Here is a 19,803-nt window from a genome sequence, read left to right on the forward strand (position 1 = left end):
AAAAAAGTAATGATTCACAAGAAGATTGGAGGTTTCAGAATAAGAAATCTAAGATTGCATAATAAGAGTTTATTATTTAAATGACTATAAAAGTTTAACGATGGTAATGAAAAATCTGATGAAATGTGAAATATGTGAAAGATACTTGGAGCCCTCTTTTTGTTCATAATGCATCAAGAGATAGTATATGGAGTAATATCACTGAAATATGAGTTTCAAAAGTAGTTGGTAGAACAATTCATATATTTAAGTAGGAAGAAAACATAACATTTTTTTTAAGATTACCTTTTCCTACAACTAATTTAACTTTTTTGTATACTGCTCATTAGATTGATCTTTTAAGTTTCAAACTCATGACCAAGTGAAAGAGCTCTAATGCCATGTTAGACCTGGACATAAATGACATAAATATGTCAAAAACATATTAGACTTCATCTCATCATTTTCTTCTTCTTTTTTAAATCTATGTTGTTCTGACTCTTCAAAAATGTCAATTCTCCAAAAGTAATGCCCAAAGTACAGAGTACGAGCAACATTCAAAAAAATTCACATGAAGTTGTAGCTGACATGTGAAATTCCCGGCCATTTATTTCTACCAACTGTGGAATCAAATTGAGAAGACGTACAGACAAATTTTTTGATATTTTTTTATGGAATAAAAACAAACCGCACAAGGTTAGCTTCTTTCTAAATGATCTGGCGAGTTCTGCTGTCTCTTGAATAGATGCAGCACTTTCGCTCTGCGTGTCCCATATGTTAAAGAAGCCGAATAGCTAAAAGCTGAAATATATTCTAAGGCTTATTAGTCTAAAGTTCGCCAATGCAATAGATAATTTTATTTACTTTATCACCGTTCTTCATAATTAATTAGTCTTTAATTCATTTTTGGCTTGCCAAAGAGCTAGGGCAAAGTGCAAAGCACATCCAATAGTTGTTCTAAGATGGTCATTCAAACTACGACAACTAGCATTGCAAGATACAACATGACAACAGTTAAAAGTTGAACGAGTTATTCAATTACTCCATGTTCTCTTCAAATCAACAAGTAAATTCAATTATTTCCTGTGTGTACATTTTATAATGCACATACAAATTTGCCTTTCTTGGAAGAAGCAGAAATTGACTAAGGCAGGAAACTTTGTGAAGACAATAGAGTCCGAAACATCTGTATCAATCATAGCTCAACCATTTTTACACGTTCTACTTACGTCATTCATCTAATGCAATTTTAGTTTTTACATCGCTATGTTGCAACTTTTTAAGTTCTTTACTGCTATTCTTCGTTACCAAGTGCCATGTAAAGCATCCACAAATAAAATGTTGGGTCCGTGCTAGCACGGGCCATTCCCATCTAGCCTATATAGAAGTGGGAGTTAAAAGGGGACTAACACAGCAATACAAATTGTACAACAAGCTAAGAAATGTGTACTATAAAGTTGTACTACAGTATTATATATTCTGATAGGGGTACTTTCGTAATTATGTATATCTCCTAAGGGCAAATCACTAAGATGTTCATCCATTTTAATACAAACACGTATACATTGTATGTATAACACATGTTTGTTACTCCATTAATTAACTTTTCTCGGTTTCAATGTCTATCGACAAGTCCATACATTTCAGTTTCCTCCATATTTTGAATTGAAATTAGGAATTAGTTGTATCTGAATCTCCCCCAAATAAGGTCGAATTGCTTGAATTAGCAGGAAGGAATGTGAAATCGATGTGGTGGGAAAGAAGGAAAAATCATAAGGATTAAATTTTGAACCCACATTGATTAAGGAGACGAGAAAGATGCAGAGAACGGGGATCTCAACTTTCATAGACGAGGAAGAAGCTGAGATCTTGACAAAATTAAAAGTGATGCAGTCATTTGTTCTTATGATTTAGCATGATAAAAGGTACTACGATATCTTATTCTCTATATTGCTTAGCTCAAAGCCTAAATAAGTGTCTGTAGTGAATAGAATATCAACCATCTTATCTGTAAATATCATTAAAGAAAGCTCTTCAATTTTTTTAATGACTATGGAATTCACAGCTATTTCAGGGTAATAGCATGCAAATCACAAATTTGAGGTAACCACATTAAACAAGTCATGTGTGACAAGTTCGACCGAGAAAGCATGTAAGGAGTTTCGAACTTGAGACCTCTCATTTGGGAGGTTCCCCGCTCCTCACCAGGCTCATGGTCGGAAGATTGCAAGTTCAAATCGTGTCCCCACCTAATCAGTGGAGTTACAACCAAATAAAGAATGAGTACTCTGTTCTTATTCATTGTACGTTATATTTTTTGTCAGACATCAATTAATAGACCTAATTATATAAAAGATATAATATATTTCCTAATTTCTTATTTCATATGAATTTCAGTTGTACATTCAGTTAAATGGAGTGCAATGGTTTGCACTTACAAAAATTACTTAAGCTAAATTGTTGTCCTGCCCAAATTGTTGAGCCTTCAAATCCTAACGATTTGTTAGAGTTTGAAACAATAAGGTTTTATTCTCCTTTCCCTTTCCTTTTATGCGTTTTTTATCTGCTCTTCTTATATTGTGTAAATATTTTTTTTCATGTGAAAGTATAGCTCCTCAGATGGCCCTTGCTTCTCACTACCTCTGATGATAACAATTTCAATGCATTTACCTTGTAAATTTTGCCTTGTGTTGCAAGAACTGACTTGGACTTTGTCATCAGCAGGTTCTTAATTGCTTATTATTGTTGGGACATATGTTTTTCACGCTACCACTTAACTTTCATTGAGTGTGCTACACAATAAAATTTACATTATTGTATCACTTATTTCAGATTCTTGAAATGTAAAATTTATGTTACATTTTATATATGAACTTAGACTCACTTGGACTCAAATATTTTATTAGGCAACACTGATTATGGAGCGCAAAAGTATGTGTATGCATATACTGATGTAGTATCACACTTGTAGCTTGGAGAGTGCAATCAAATGAAACCCTCAAAGTTGAGAAAGGGTTTGGATGAGAATGTGAAAAACGAAGAGTACTCAACTGTGTATTTCTGCTTGTTGCTTTGATGGAATGGGAAAGGAAAAGCAACGTGGAAGTTCTACGCTCATTTGCAGAGACACGTGCATTACAATAAAGTAAATAATTTATGATGACAGAATTATCCTTGCTTGTCCCACCATCTCTCTTCTTTGCATAACTTCCTGGCAGATTGACAACCATTTTTAACCTTCAACGGAGTTAATTAACTTTACTTCATAGTCTCACTCCGGCCTCTCAAGTTCTTTCTTCAATTGTTTAGTTGGTAAGTATTCACCCTTTTCCTAACGAATGTTTGCTCTTTTTTGTCCATTATTTATCGTGTTTATGCTTCCTATTATTCTGTTGATTTTTCTTATTTTAGGACTTTCGCATTTTTTCTTGGATTCTTTTGAGTTTTGATAGATGCCTCTTTGTATGTTGAAATTTGATGTTAAGGTTATGGATATAGCCGTGCTTTCTTAATTGATTTTGTATAAGCATAATTTTTTTTTTCAATATTTTGCAGTTTCTAGCTCTAATATACTAAAATATTAGTATTTTCTTATCAATGTGATACTTTTTGCAGATAATTGATGGCTTGATGCGGTCACATGTTTAACGAAATTCCCCCATCTTGTGTGCTATGAAGAGAGATTAGTTCCAACAGTTGATTGTTTTGACAAATGATTCAAGGCTAATGAACTTGAACGGTGGGCTTAGCTAGTAGACAGTTTTACCCGTAATATCTTTTTTTGATGTAGTATTTTTCCCCAAAAAATTGATTAATCTTTATATATATATTAAGGCTTCTACTTTGAGGTGATTTAATTTTCCTGTGATATCACAACTTTCTTTCAGGTGATTGTTGAGAAAGAATTTGAGTTGCTGAATTCTTTGATGCTGCCATGAAATTAGCAGTTCATGGAGGCTGAAAATTCAGGGTAAGCTTTGAGTATTGATTCTTTTTGTTGTTTGAACTACGTTTTCGAAAATAAATCAGCTACTAATGTAGAATGTTGAATACCCATTTCTTCATTCTTTCAGTATTCACATTGGAAGAGACAGTAATGTCCACAACATTGTTTCGCCTTTCACGGCTTTGGTCAAAATAGAAGAATAAGGTTGGTGTTCAAAATTTAATCGATCAACTGGGATACCAAAGCGCCACTAAAACTATAATCGACGATAACGGTCATCGTGGAGTCTCCGTTGGTCAAAGACAGCCGCGAGTTTCAATCAAAATTGGTATCATTCTTGAATAATATGTCACCATCTTCAAGCTATATATATATTGCTTTGTCTTTTGGATATCTGTTAATTTATTTGTACTGTTAAGTTTTTTTGGGTGGGGTTTCCGATTATTCCATATGCATGCAAATGATTTTATCCTGATTTTCTGATACATTCTTCAAATTGCAATAGAGAAATTACAAGAAAGGGATAAACATGCATGGTACTTTGTAAATGTATCGAAAGCAGATCAAATTGTTCTTAAAGTTGATGGATTTGGGGGTAAATTGGTACAGGGTTATTTCCTTAGAAACACATTTACTACTCTATCATTAGTCACACATGTACTACTTTATTCTTCATTAAAAATAGTGTACCATATTTTATCAGGAAAGCAAAAATAATTGATCTCTATGGTAATTTTTTGGAGGATTAGAAATAATTTCCGATCATCACCAATTCAGAGTGAGCTAAAATAACATGAATTTTGTAGCACCGTATTTGTCCATTTTCACTCATTCCGTAAGTCTTTTATGCTCAATTTCGTCATTTTTTTCTTACGGCGCAAGAAAAGCGTATGCTGAGGTTGAAGAGGAATGAGAGATGAGACAGAGATTGAAGTAGAAGCACATTCCGCAGTTCTCAACGGTATATCTATGCATATCGTATTCTTTAAGCTTATGTTGTTTAAGTCTTAGTTTGAAAATTTCATTAACATTTGAGTTTTGATTTTGTTCTAATCGCACCGAATTTAAATTTTGGTATCCAATTTTGGCTATATATGGATTTATGCTTCTTATTATTCGTATCTTTTGTCATTCCTCTTTATATAGTACTTCGCTTTGAATTGTCTGCATTTAGATATTTGTGAAAATATGTTTTATTTGAGCTAAACGTCTTTTGGAAACTCGCTCATAAGTTATTTAAGTTATAGTGTTATTTATGTTATTCATTTTAGTGTCTACATCATGTGCAAATCTTTTGCCGCTTTGGACTAGGTTGTTTGATCCAAAAAAAAAAATTGGTGCATCAACATGCTTTATGTTGATACCGCACGATTCATTTTAGATGGCAATTTAAATTTGCTTCCATGCCACAATGATAACTTGTTTGAAGTTCCTATTGGAGATGCTACAAAACTTGGATATTATTTGAGGTTTGAACTGATGTGGTTTAATTTGTAAGTTCAAGTAGCAGACATGCTTAAATGGAGCTATATGGGCAGTGAGCATCTATGTAGTTAACCTTGAACTTGCTTGTGAGAAGATTGGGGTGTAATAGTAGTAGTTGAATTATAAATTCAAGAAATATTTTGTAACTGGACCTTAGTTTGCTTTTTATCAGGATGGGAATATGAGATCTACTCTTCGGCAATGAATGGACATAGAGTTACGTGTAGTGAATGTGATATTGTTTTGTATAAGATGACATCACATTGTTGTTCTAGATTAACATGTAGCTGCATTCTATGAGATGGCCTAGAGCTAGACGATTGAAAGTTTGATCATTTTTCTTGTGGAAACATGGATATTATACCCTTTACCTTTGGTATGGTAATGGGAGGGCTTAGAAAGTTCACTTTGCCCTTCAATTTACAGCACAAGAGCTAATTTTTATGGCCTCATGTGATCATTTTATCTACAGAGTAATAAAAAGTTATATTCTATGGGTTTTGCATTTCAAATGGTTGTTAAATTGTATTATGTCTGTGTATTCCCAAGCAAACAAATCAAGTTTGTCCTTTTTTTTTTTGTTAATTCTTTGTTTCTATTTTTATAGGCTCAGTTAATGTCTCGAAGTTACCCCTAAAACTTTGGTGTAGTTGCAAAAGAGCGCAACATATGTGATGTGTGAGTTAAGTGTGCGTCATGACTTTAGACTCTATTGTCCATAAAAGCTGGGTATTTAAGTGAAGGGTAGATAGAGAAGCACACTCATTATTGATCGGCAGAAAATATTTGCAATGTTTCTATTCTTATGTTGTCCCAATCTCTGTCTCTCTCTCATTCTCCAGGATTCAGGTTCAGGAGTGTGTCGAGAAGGATGATTTGAGACAATTTGGTGGTGAATTTCACATTTGACGACTTTGGAGATAATTTTTGTTCAGATCATACATTTCTGCCCTTTTCCTTCAAGTTTTTGGGTTTATTTGTTTTTTCCCTTGAGGTACTATTTTAATTTACTTTTAATGTATTTTTTGTTTTGAAATTTTCATGCAGGTTGGAGAAAGTATCTTGAAGGTAGGTGGTTCCTTGCAAGAGACTATTGGAGTGTAATTGGGGCTCAAAATCAAAATCAGAATACCAAATTATGTTTACCGGTGAATTACAGAGAAACACTTCCGTCAGTATAAAAAGAATTTCTATCTGAGGTAGCTAGATATAAGTCTGGATATAAGTTGTTCGTTACTACCATATAAATCTCTTTTGTTTTTATTTTCTGAACTTTGGTATTAATTTGACCTTTATTTTTCTATATTTATTCAGTGTTTTTGTTGCATTTATATTTTCTTAGTTTGCCCGTGGATTAATATGTTTGAAAGATTAAAGTGTTTAAGTTCTTATTTTGATACATGTAAAGGTAGGTTTGTATGATGATACTTAGAAATCAATAAAATGAGATAATTGATGCAAATGTTGAACTTTGTTTATGATGGCAGGTTTTTATCTTTCCATTGTGAAAATTATGAATAACTAATCATAGAGATCTTTTGAGTACAGTTCTCCTTTAAGATTCACAACATTAGAGTGATATTTAAGAACATACAAAAATGAAATATGGAAAACAAGGGAAGTTACATTCAATTGTAATTCTAAGATCCTTCATTCTGTCATATGTGTTCTAATTATTTCATTTTCTTCTCTTGATTTCAAACTCTTGCTTTTCACTCAGTTAATGTGATTTGTCTTTCTATAACATATGCTTTCACCAAGAAAAAATATGAAACTAAGTGTAGTTAATTAGATTACTAAACGTTTCCATAATCTCTTAATCAGTGCAACTTGAAAACATATTGGTACTGGTGCAAAATCCCAGCCTAAGGCTAACAACTAGAAACAGTGAATGGTGCCTAGCCTTATATAATGAATGTTTCATTATCTAAGTTCCCTTTAACTTTGTGTTATGATCATACCAAGATAGAATCTCTTCATTGTCTCCATTAGTGATCTTAAACGTTGAAATTGAGACCCGAGACTATTCATTTATTAAATTTTTTCTTGAAATAAGGAATATTTGTGCAATAGGTGAAATCACTATAACTTCTGTTTTATGACTCGCTAATTCCAGTTTCTTTAGTTGAATGTGGTTCACTTGCTTTTTGAAGGTACCTTGAACCCTCTCCATATATTGTTTGTTTGAAATGGAAAAGGTTGAGCTTGGGACTACAACTCCTTCTCAGTTGGAACAATGAATTCAGGTGTACTTGTGATGTCTCCTTCGATACAAACATTTGTTTTGGTTATATGTACTCTAAAAGTATTTTAAAATAGTTCTAATAGACAATGTATTTAGGTATTCTGCACATATTATAGATTAAAGTATCTATTGAGCATATTGATGGCTAAATAAATAGAGATGATTTATTATTGACGATGGTAATTTGTGATGATGATATTTTAGGATTGTTTGGTAAAAGGTATTAGAGAAAATAATGCATGTATTAGCTTTGGTACTATTTAATACTTTGTATGGTAGTGTTTGTTTGATATCACATTGTGCAGATCCTAAATAAAGAATCATTCCCTTTACAAAGGTACTTCAGTTTCTATATTCGAAGAGTCCATCAATAATGAAACCACCTTTGGCACAAATTTTGAATTACTTTCAAGATGAAAAGGAGATAAGAGTGTTGCAAGTTAATTTGCCCAGCATATGACATGGACTTGAGACTAAAATTGTTTCCTCTATCTGGTGTAACAATAATTTCATGGAGAAGATCATTTTTGTTCTCTTTAATGTGGTATTAGTTGCTAATTAAACCTTTGCCTTGGATATCTACTTAATTGAGGAAATAAGTCATAGTTTATTTCATAACAATATTTCTTAAATACATGGTACGTCCAGGAATACAAGTTTGGTGCACAAGACACTTCAATCTTGGAGCTGAGTATGAAAGTGAAAGTTAACAATATTTGGACTGTCGAGGTTCGCACATCCCAGTGGCTTTTTTAATATTGCTTCTAAAAATTTTGTACATTTCTTTCTGATTCTTCTATGTGCATATTTAATGAAGAGAACTACAAGGGAGTGAAAATTGTAAGTGCTAAAATCATTGAGAAGATTCACTGTAGCAAAGGTAGAACAGAAATTGTGACTCTATGTTTCACCATGATGAGGAAATAGAAACCACGAGTATCATTGATGCTAGATTGTTTCTTCTATGTTTCACGATTGGTGAGGAAATAAAAACCACGAGTATTGTTGATGTTAGATTGTTCTTTTATTAATCTAAATCTAAAGACTTCAATTTTCTTCACCTTTTTTATTTATTTATGGAGAACTTTATTTAATATTTGGATGGGACTTTAGTACTTTTTTATTTGGTGACGGTTCCTGAATATTTTGGCAGCAAACGTTTTTCTTTCTAAGCATATTCAAAAAATTTACACTTTAAGTTTGATCATTTCATGCTATACAGTTCTTCTAATTAAGTTGGAAAATTACTATTCTCTTAGCTTCTCATATCATAGTATATTTGATCAAAGATAACTGCTTCTTATACATGTATGCTTGAGTTTATCCAATAGTTTGAATTTTATTTACATTATTTCATCTTTTTGAATAAAAATATCAAATATGCACGAACTTACATGTTGGGCCCGTGCTAGCACGGGCCATACCGATCTAGTATATTAGAAGAGATAGTTTTAAAGGCTGCTTATTGGTCATTTAATTGGCAAGTGGAGATATTTTTGTCATTTCAACTTCTCAAAGTGATAAGCATTCCATAGAAAAAATTGTACTATCAACCTTATTATTTGGACCTTCTTAACATCTTTAGAAAAAAACTTACACTTTTCTACTAAATTACATATTATGCCTTCTATCATTGAATATAGTGGGGTTCATTTAATTTTACAATTGACACCTATACAATGATAACTTTATTGAGTTTCTATATATTTCCATTTTTATTCTCTACATATAAAATTGTTTAAATTTAATATAGTTAAATAATTTAATAAAATTTTATTATTTAGCTTTTATATTCAAAACAAATTATTTTTTAATATTATATATATCATTAAATAACTACATAAGATTATTAATAGTCATATTTATATTTTTAAAGTATAATTAATATAAAAAAAATTAAATAAACTCCTAATAAATAATTTATTAAGAAAAACGTCAAATTAATTTAAATTATTTATTTTTATTTGACTTATATAGAAGAGATAGTTTTCAAGTTTTGAGCAGTCTCAGCATGACTGCTTTTTGCCATTTTTATAAAAGAATACGGAATATTACATAATAATATTGGGCCCGTGCTGGCACGGGCCATTACTTTCTAGTATAAATAAAATGCATTCCTTAAAAATCTTTTTGAGAATTTTACAAACAGATGTAAACACTTTTAAATAGAATTAATTTGAAGGGTAATATAAGAACATTTTAATTAATGTGTTATTGATTTAGTAATGTGATAAATTAATATGAAACAACTATTTTTAGTAAGACTGTAAGATGATCAATTAATATGAGACGGAGGAGAATTTTTTACATTTTTACAGCAATTTAATGTGTACTAGTACTTTTTTTTGTTAGTAGTAATCTAAAAGGCAGACAAAAACACCTACTCCAATTCGATATCTAATAAATTAAAATATTTATAATTAAATTGGAGGGAATAATATTTATATAATATTAAATTGTGCATAATTTATTTTATATCATAACTTTTTAATTTATTTTTTTAAACTCTGTGTCTAGTAAAAAATCATTACACAAAATTTGAAATATGGTGAGAATAATCAACTACACATTTTAGTGATTTCTATAGTTTTGAAGACTTCTACTTAATTTTTCTGATCAGTATTTTTCGTTTTTCATTAATTTCATCATAATGTTTTATTTCAATCATTGTTTTAAAATTATTTTACTAAACAATTTTCTTATATTCGGTAAAATATAATAAAATAATTTTATTAAACAATTTTAGATTATGTATACACATCATTCTCAGACCCATTAATGAGATTCCAGTAAATTTATTGTTATTGTTGTTGATTGAGTGATCAGTATTAAATAAATCAAGATCCACCCAAATTAATTTTCAAAGATATATGTTGTAACTTTTACCTTTGTAGAAAATTAATTAGATTGAATTGAAGCTAGCTATAAATTATACTCTCTGTTTCTTTTTATTTCTTATTCTTATTATAAATAGTTGGTACATAATACTTGTCATTTCTAACTGGACAAAATTTTTTAGGATGGCCTCAAAAATTTCTTCAAGCATCACTAGAAGTTTGTAGTCAATTTTGAATATTTGGAGCATGATTAGAAGTTAAAACTAACTTCAAATGATCTCTAACATCGTTAAAGTTCATAGTCAACTTCAACAATCCCCCGCATCGTTGGATTTCAGAGTCAACTACAAAACTTCCCGATAATAGTAGAGTTTTGGAGAACCATGCCAGAAATTTCCCAAGCTTTAAAGATTTTTGAATTCTCCAGAACAAGATATGGGACACACCAAAGTTTTGAACCAAGGACGTTCATTTGAGCTTGACGTGACATGACGCTTGACAGTGATCTTTTTCAATTACAACTTTTTGAAAACTTTTTTCTTAAAGATTTTATCTATATGTTTCAGATATTTTTTTTATAAACTGTTTTTGTCTTGTCTATCGAGAAGCAAGAGAACATTAATGCATAAATTAAAAAATATTCTTCTTATTTTACCTTTGTAGTTATTAGCTTTGAAAACATAAATTTAGCCAATGTAGAAAAACTAAGTCAATAATTCATGTTCATTGGTCAAATTAACTAAAAAAAAATCAATTTGTATTCATTGATTGAAAAGTTGACTTCAAAAAAAAACTAAATAAGGGTAAAATAAAAAATTTACTTAATTTCTTAATGCCCGTGAAATTAAAATAATGACATATAAATAAAAATGGAGGGATTAATAAATTCTGATGTAGCCATCACATGTCACAATTATAGCAAACATTTAATAACACCTTATTTCAAGCTACCCCAATCCTACGGATCGTCTAATTGAAAATTTAATTGGATTGTACTATTTTTGATTAATTTATTCAACTAGTACAATGAAATTTTCAGTCAAAATTTAATTCGATTATACTATTTTTTGATGAATTTATTCAACTAGTACAATGAAATTTTCAGTTAAAATTTAATTCGATTATATTATTTTTTGATGAATTTATTCAACTAGTACAATGATAATAGTGACAAAATCGATTTTTTTGTTAAATGAGTTCAAAACATAAAAATATATATATGTAAAAAATAATATATTTAATACTCAGTGGAATTACAGCTTTAATACATATATTCATGATGAAAAATCACGTGAAGGCCATAATGAATAAAGTATACAGACAATATATTATAATTGTTTTGTGGTCTTTTTCTATGTATTATATTAATTTTAATAAACAATTTGGTCATAAACATTCCATGTTCTTGTAAACAAAGAATAATTATTTTTAAAAAAAATGATAATTGACAAAATTATTTTACTTTTCAAAGCACTTATTCGATTTCAATTATTTATGGTATTTCTTTTATACTAGGTTATCATAACAAAATAGATGGTGGAGATTGAATTTTGAGTTTTATATCTAAATTGTTGTTTAATAATTAACGGAACATACCTTAACTAACTTTTAATAATAATTATAGTAACAAATGTAAATAAATTAATATTAGGTTAAAAGTTAAAGTTAAAGGTTAAAATTATATGTCATCATGTAATTTGTCTGGTATAGAGTTTTAAATATGATAAATTTGTAACGTTTCTGTCACACCCCTATATTTTCCTCAAAATTGAATGTATTTTTGAAAGAAAGAGTTTTTCCAATTAAAGTGACATTTTGAAAAGGGATTATTTTATTGTTCAGAGTCGCCACTTGAAATTGAGTGTTGGTGTTCCAAGTCACCTTATTTAAATCTCTAATCAAAAGGAAATTTAACTCTTTATTTTATTTGGTCTGCGAAAACAAAGATCGGGTAAGGAATTCTGTTGACCGAGGGGAAGGTATTAGGCATCCCTCGAGTCCCGTGGTTCTAGCATGATCGCATTTTCTTTTTTTTCTCCGCATGTATTTGTATTAATATTTATATATATATATTATTATGGATAGAATTTATAGAGGTATCTAATTATTAAGAATTAAAATTTATGTATGAATGAGATTTTTAGAGTTTGGATAATTTTATAATTGTTTTTTTTTTAAATTAGATTTAAAATAGGAGATAAATTTTATGGGATTTAAAATTACTTTTAGAAAGAAAATTATAAAGAATTTTTTTTCTTTTCTGCACGTTTTATTTTTTTACTTTTTTATATTTCTTTTCTTCTTTTTTTCCATTCTGTTTCTCTTTGTTTTTTTTAATTATATTCTTTTTCACGTTTTTTTTAACGTTCTTCCCTTTTTTTTGTATTATTATTATTATGTTTTTTTTCCTTTTTTTATTTCACTTTTTAATCCCTTTTTTTTTTACGTCATTAACGTGAAAAGAAAAACCTACTAACTAAAATTAACATCTTTACATAATGAATCTTTATCATTAATTATTCTCATCATTTCAATTTATTAAGCCATAACTACACATATCATCATAAAAAAATGAAAATAAGAATAGACTTGGACAATAGTACTTAAATGTGAAATAAACTATAGATTGTTTAAACAGGAAATAAACTAAGTTTTGTTATAACAATTTCGCACTAAGTCTAATAATATAAAAAATCTAAACATAAAGTTGATATGAAAATTTTGAACATACTTCATATTATAACATCAATAAATATAAATGGTTTAAACACATACGAAATTTAACAATTTCAATATATTAATTGCTTGTTTAACAACATCCCTATGTGTGTCTGTTTGGAGTAGTATATAGGAGTGTGTAGTACGTGTGTGTAGGGGTGTGTAGTGGTGTGTTGTTATGTTAATGGGTAGAGATGTGTTGGGGTAGTGGAGGAAAATGGGTAGTGTAAGATATATTTTTTTAATTAAATATGTAAAATATAAAAATACAAAAATCTTAATTAACTATCTTAAATTACTAAAAAGAAAATTATAAGAAAAGTTAAATCGAAAAATATAATTAAGAAACATTAGCTTGTTTATTAAAATTTAAATTAAAAGAAAACATATAATTTTTGTAGTTTTCAAATCTTTTAAAATAAACTTACTAAAGTATGATGAAAAAGAAAATATTTAATGTAGACCTAGAAGAAATATTTAAGAAATAAAAATAGTGTAAAATCTTATGTTCGGTCAAAATTACGTGTCTACAGTTTCAAAAAATATTCATAGCATGAATCAAATTTAAATAGAAAAATATATTTTTGTAGATTTTTTTTTTCAAATAACTAAAACTTATTATGAATAAAATAATGATAGTGTCATTAAATATTTATTCAATATAAAAAATATATGTTTTTTTACACTGCATAAAAAAGTGTGTCATGTAAAGTATACCAACGTGAATATAGTATCTCACAAAACTAAAAGAAATGGTGTATATATATATATATATATATAGTGGCGACTCAGGGCCGACTCAACAAGATTGGGGGCCTATAGCCAAACCTTAAAAAGGGGTCCTAATATTATTATTTAAAAAAAAATATTATTATATATACTTTTATTTAAAATCTACTTTTCTAGCATTTTTTATGCGAAGTTATTAATTATTGTTTTATAATTGATTTGTTTTAGTAATTCCTTTTCAATTGATAATATAGTCAATCAATTCAATATCTCTTGAGACATTGTTGATCTTAGATAAGATTTTATCAATTTTAATTTCAAAAAACTTCTTTTGGCTGAGACAACGGTTGCCAAAATTGCTAACATTAATCTTTAAGCAATAATTTTTTATTCAAAATTTTTAGTATTTGTTAAAAATCTATCAAGAGCTACTTTCTGGGATTTATTTAATTCTTCAGGTTCTCTTTTTCTCTCTTTATAGTAAAATCGAAATCATATTTTCTAGTTGACATATTTAAATTGAATAATTTTAATAATAACTAAAACAAGAATATATATACTTATGAACTAAGAATATCAAGAAAAATAGATTTCAAGAAGAAAAAAAACTATAAAATAAAGTTAGAATAATAAAACATGGCTCACGAATTTGATAAGTTGATAAAACAATATCAAAATAGTGTTGCGTTCCTTCAATATAAGAATTGCTTGTTGCACTTCTTGAGGTTTTGAAAAAGACACCCAAAAGCATTTTTTGTTCTTTCGTAACTTGTAAGCAACAATAAGTAAAAAAAAAAATTGTAGGAAAGAGTTCAATATTAAGAATAAAAATAATAAAATAAAGAACAAAAAAGATGAGTATTAGGTAAATAATAATATCGAATCAAATTTTAAGGAAATAAATAAGGAAACACAATTTCCCACTTAAGGAACTTATTCCCATAAAATGTTTCATTCCCTTAAAAAAGTGGGAAAACTAGCGGTCATTTTGTTTTTTTTTTAATATACTTCTTTCATTTTATTTTATTTTTAAAAATTAAAGTCCATATAATTTTATTTATAATATATATATATAAGTATTTAAAAATAATAATTGGGGGCCCCTAAAAAAATGGGGCCCCAAGCAATGGCTTTTGTGGCCTAGTGGTTAAGACGGCCCTGAGTGGCGTAGCCAAAAAATTTATGAAGGGGTCCAAACTTTGAATACTAAGTTATTTTTTTAAAATGATTTATAGAGATTTTATTTTCAATGATATTGTGATATATTTTGGATAAATGGATCTTTTATTTATATAGAAAGAAAACCTTATTCCAAAAGGAAAATGTATTAAAATTTAAGAAAATCTTATTCCACAAAGGAAAAAATATATTAAAATATAAGGAAATCTTATTCCACAGGGAAAGGTATTAAAATTTAAGAATTTTTTTCGGTTAAAACCTTAATCCAAAAGAAAAAATTAAGGAAAAAATTCAATTTTAATTGAAAAAAAATCCTTATTGGAGGTGAGATTCGAACGTGGGTCACTCAAAACAAACATGACACTATTTACCACCAAGCTATTGAACATTTATGTTAAACTTACGTATGTTTATTTACTTACAAACTTCAAGAAGGCAAAATAATTACAGAAAAATAAAAAACAAACTTCAAGAAGGCAAAATAATTAAAGAAAAATAAAAACGCTCATTCGGGGAATCGAACTGGGGCAGTGAGTGGGTTTGCAACAACTCTAGTCATCTCCACTACAAGTTACTTTGTTATTTCAGGTTGTCCAAAATACAATTTATACCAATATATGTCAAAACTTTACGTGTATATATCGTATAATTTTTCGACGAAGGGTGTCCAATTGGACACTCTGGGGACAAGGTGGCTCCGCCCCTATATATATAATGATATTTGCCCTTGTACTCTTAAAGGTAAAACTAGCAATAAGAATATTATGGTCTTTTAAACATTTGTGGCCATTTTGAATTGTTCATTGCCTCCCCAACTACCATGTTTGGAACATGTTTTACAAAAATGATTAGTCAAGGATTCATATCTTATCCGAAATAAAGAAAATGGTGCAAATTCTACAAAAAAAGATAATGATATCCTAAGAAATAGTTATCACTTATAAGGATATATGAAGATTGATAAGTCCGTTTGAAAATATTAATATTTTATATATTCCTTGAATATGAAATATGCTAGCTCATAATCTAGCAAAATTCTCCTCTGTTATAGAGTTTCTTGATATTCAACTTTCTCAAATTAGGTTGTAAATGATGCACGAGCATTGTGTGAACATTTGCAACAGATTATGAAATAAAATAATAAAGTTGTTTATGGAAAAAAAACTACCATAAATTATTTAATTTATATTTTAAAGGTAGTTTAAGCAAAATAGAATAACTGAATCAATATTAAAAATACATTACAAAAAAAAAATACAATAAATGTTTAGAACGTGCTTTACAAAAGTGGTTATTTAAGGATCCATATCTTATTCGATACAAAAAGAGTTGTACAAATGCAATAAAAGAAGATAATGATGTCCTAGAAATAGCTATCACTTGCGAGTATTGATGGACATGGTATGATATATATCGAATTATCATATCATATTAAAAATTTTGATATTATTATTTTGGTATCATGGTATATATTTTAATTTTTTTTTTTGGCATTTGATATTTAGAAACAACATATCAAAATACTGAATATCAAACCGAAGTATATAGCTACATCAATAACATATATATTATTAAAATATTAGAAAATATGCAACCTACTATTAGTATAAACTAAATGTTTCTAAGTTAAAACTTTGGCTACTCGATTTTGATTAACAAAAGTCAAAAAGAGTTGTTTGTACTTTCTTTTGAATATAGATTTCTACATGTGTAATATGTAAGTCCCTCTGTCCCAACTTATGTGATACTTTTCGTTTTTTAAGAGTAAAATAGTTTAAGTTTAATCAATTTTTTAAAAAAAATAAAAGTTTGGTTCTTCGGTGCACCGAAGTTCTGAGACCCTTACACCGAAGAATCAAATTTTTGAAAATCTAACATCAACACCGGACCGAAACCGAAGAACCAAATTAGTTCAGTTCGGTTCAGTTTTTCGGTATTTATGCCCACCCCTAAATAATAGGAACAGTGTAGTAAAATTCTTATAGCAATAATGATTTTCTTAATGGGTGTGTTAAGTCAAACCGTAACAAATAAAAATGAACGGAGGGAGTATTTATTTTATTGATGTGTGTAGATACATTGAATCCTTTGAAACTATTTTCTTCTTCTTCTTCTTTAATTCTAGCAAATTCTTGTGGAAATTCAATTTCTTTGTAGTGGTTGATATATTTATTGGAAAAAAATTAATTACATCAATTGAGACAATTTTAACCAAGAAATATGCATCGTTCTTTTTAAAAAATCATTTCTCTTTCCACAGGCATTCAAAGAAAAATTTGCATGGGGCCAAATGACTTCAAATACCAATTTTTCACCATATGAAACCAAACCATGAAAGTTTTGTCAAAGAAGGAAATAGCCATAGTCTTTTTTATCTTTCATAGAAAGTTTCTAAGTATATTGTATGTATTTTTTTTAGTAAAAGTTTTCAATAAGGTGTACAAGATTGATAATATATTGAACTCGTATTTTTTATGCCTCATTTCATGCAAAGCAAATCATAATTAATAGATATTAACAAACAAATATCAGACACCAAACATAAAATCACAACAAATACAAACTAACAAAAAAAAAAAGCAAATTACCTTGGAAATTGAAAAAACAACCAATCAATATTCTTTAATCACTAATATATATAAATAAAATCACAAAAAATGCCAACTCAAACTTCTTCTCCAAAACACATAGATCATCAACATGACAATCAATAAAATCACTAGGAAAAAATAATAACCAAAAGTGTCCATATGCTAAAAACAACAAAATATACCAAAAAAAAATCCCCAACCCCATTAGTAGGTCTTCTCATTTTGCTTTCAAATCTAGAGAGTAACAAATATTCTTGAAATTTGTTAAATTGTGTTCATATAAAGGAATAAAAGCATCAATGCTTCCATCTCCAATAAATGATGGCACAAGAAACATCATCCCTTCTATTGGATAATAAGAAGGCATAAACACAAATGGACAACCAGTACCAAAATCCAAGTCATAAAATGGAAACCTCAACCAACTATCAACTTCCAAATTTGGACTAAGTGAGTCCTCCTTCATGTTTGCACTTGGTATTAAATCTTGTCTAGTCAACACTTTCTCATCATTTGCAAAATCAATAAATGACTTGAAATATTTATCATCAACTTTAGTAATTGCATCATGAATAATCTTTGTTGCATAGTGAAGTGGCTCATCTAGTAAGTCCTTCACTTTTGATGTTGGAAATGCCCATAAGACTATATTACCAAAAATTCATCCGGAATCCTAGGTATAATTCTTCTCCTTCCATCAACCGATATTCGAATTTGGGTATTTTGTAACGCGTTTAAGTCGCGCGATTTTGTAATAACCCTCCATAAATGGGCTATTAGACTTTCGAACGTGCTATAAGTTTTAGTCTTTCCATTCATAAAAGAGGCATGCGCCTTGAGTTTCCCTAGGAACTCCAAGGTGAAATGGACTTTGTGGACTATGATATTTTTCTCTTTATTTTCATCGTTGTTGACTTCGACTAACTCTTTGTTTACTAATTTGGACACGAATTCAGCCCCAACATGGTTGTACTCAACGAGGGGAGGATCCCGAGGGCGGAAAATAGCACGATCGTTCATTGGGAGAGGTGCAATTTCCATCCCTCGGCATGCTTGACCCCACGCTACAAAAAAATTGCTTGCAGCGTGGCCATCAGCTATCATGTGGTGGCCAGTGAAACCGACCACCACAGAGCCACACGTGAAACGTGTGACTTGGACTTGGATTAACTCCACTACATCCTTTAAACTAGGATGTAAGGAGAGCATAGAGGGCGAAGGCTTTAAGGGCAATACTTCGTCCAACGAGGCGTCTATTGACGCCTCGATGAATCGAACACCCTCATCATTGAGAAAAACTCCTCGATTACCGTGTTCATCTTCACCTATTCGACCGGCCCACTCTCGATAAATCGATAACGTCTTTCGAAGTCCCGTTTCGATAGTGGATGTGGGAGGGGTGGGTGGTCTATAGGCATAAATCAAAGCCATTAGAGTATCAAATGTTACATTGTCAAATACATTGAAAGGGATATGAGTTGTAGTTGAAGGTGGAGTTCCTTCATACAATGGCTTGATGATTTTTGAACTCTCAATTTTCACATTCATGGCTACTAAGTTTTTCTTCTTTTTGTGTATGTGTGTTTTTCTTCTCTAGCGAGAGATTTTTTTTTTGTGATGTGAATTCTAGGCACTAGTTGGCTTGTTTATATAAGAAATGTACCTTTATTGGGGGCCTCCATTATTTTTTAGATTCATGTTTTTAATTTTCTCAAAAAGATTGCATTTAAAATTCTCAACAATAGGAAGTTTGGCCAGTTTGCACTTGTACTAATATTTCCTCCGTCCTATATTAATTGTCCACATTATTAAAAATTATTATCTTCAACCATTTTTATTTATCATACTGCATTTTTCGAAAATCAATTTGATTAATTTTCAAAGCTAAATTAGATTATATTAATTCGATATTTTAAACAAAAGATTTAGTTATTCAAAAACTATAAGAAAAGTACTATAGATTGTTATTTTTTTGTATATCAATATAATGAAAAAATATAATCACAAAATATTAGTCAAAGTTCTTATAGTTTGACACTAAAAAAATAAACTATGACAATTAAAAGTGGACGAAGAGAGTATTATCTTAAATTC

At 29.3% G+C, this 19,803-nt stretch overlaps 1 pseudogene; it reads right to left on the minus strand.

Moving 5' to 3' along the window:
* The window catches only part of LOC125818499 (agmatine hydroxycinnamoyltransferase 1-like), a 40,954-nt pseudogene extending 21,685 nt beyond the window's left edge, over nucleotides 1–19,269 (minus strand).
* Between the last annotated feature and the right edge of the window lie 534 nt (nucleotides 19,270–19,803).

Source organism: Solanum verrucosum, unplaced genomic scaffold (assembly GCF_900185275.1).
Source record: "Solanum verrucosum unplaced genomic scaffold, falcon-dt-bn FXZP01000462.1, whole genome shotgun sequence".
NCBI classification, from domain to species: domain Eukaryota; kingdom Viridiplantae; phylum Streptophyta; class Magnoliopsida; order Solanales; family Solanaceae; genus Solanum; species Solanum verrucosum.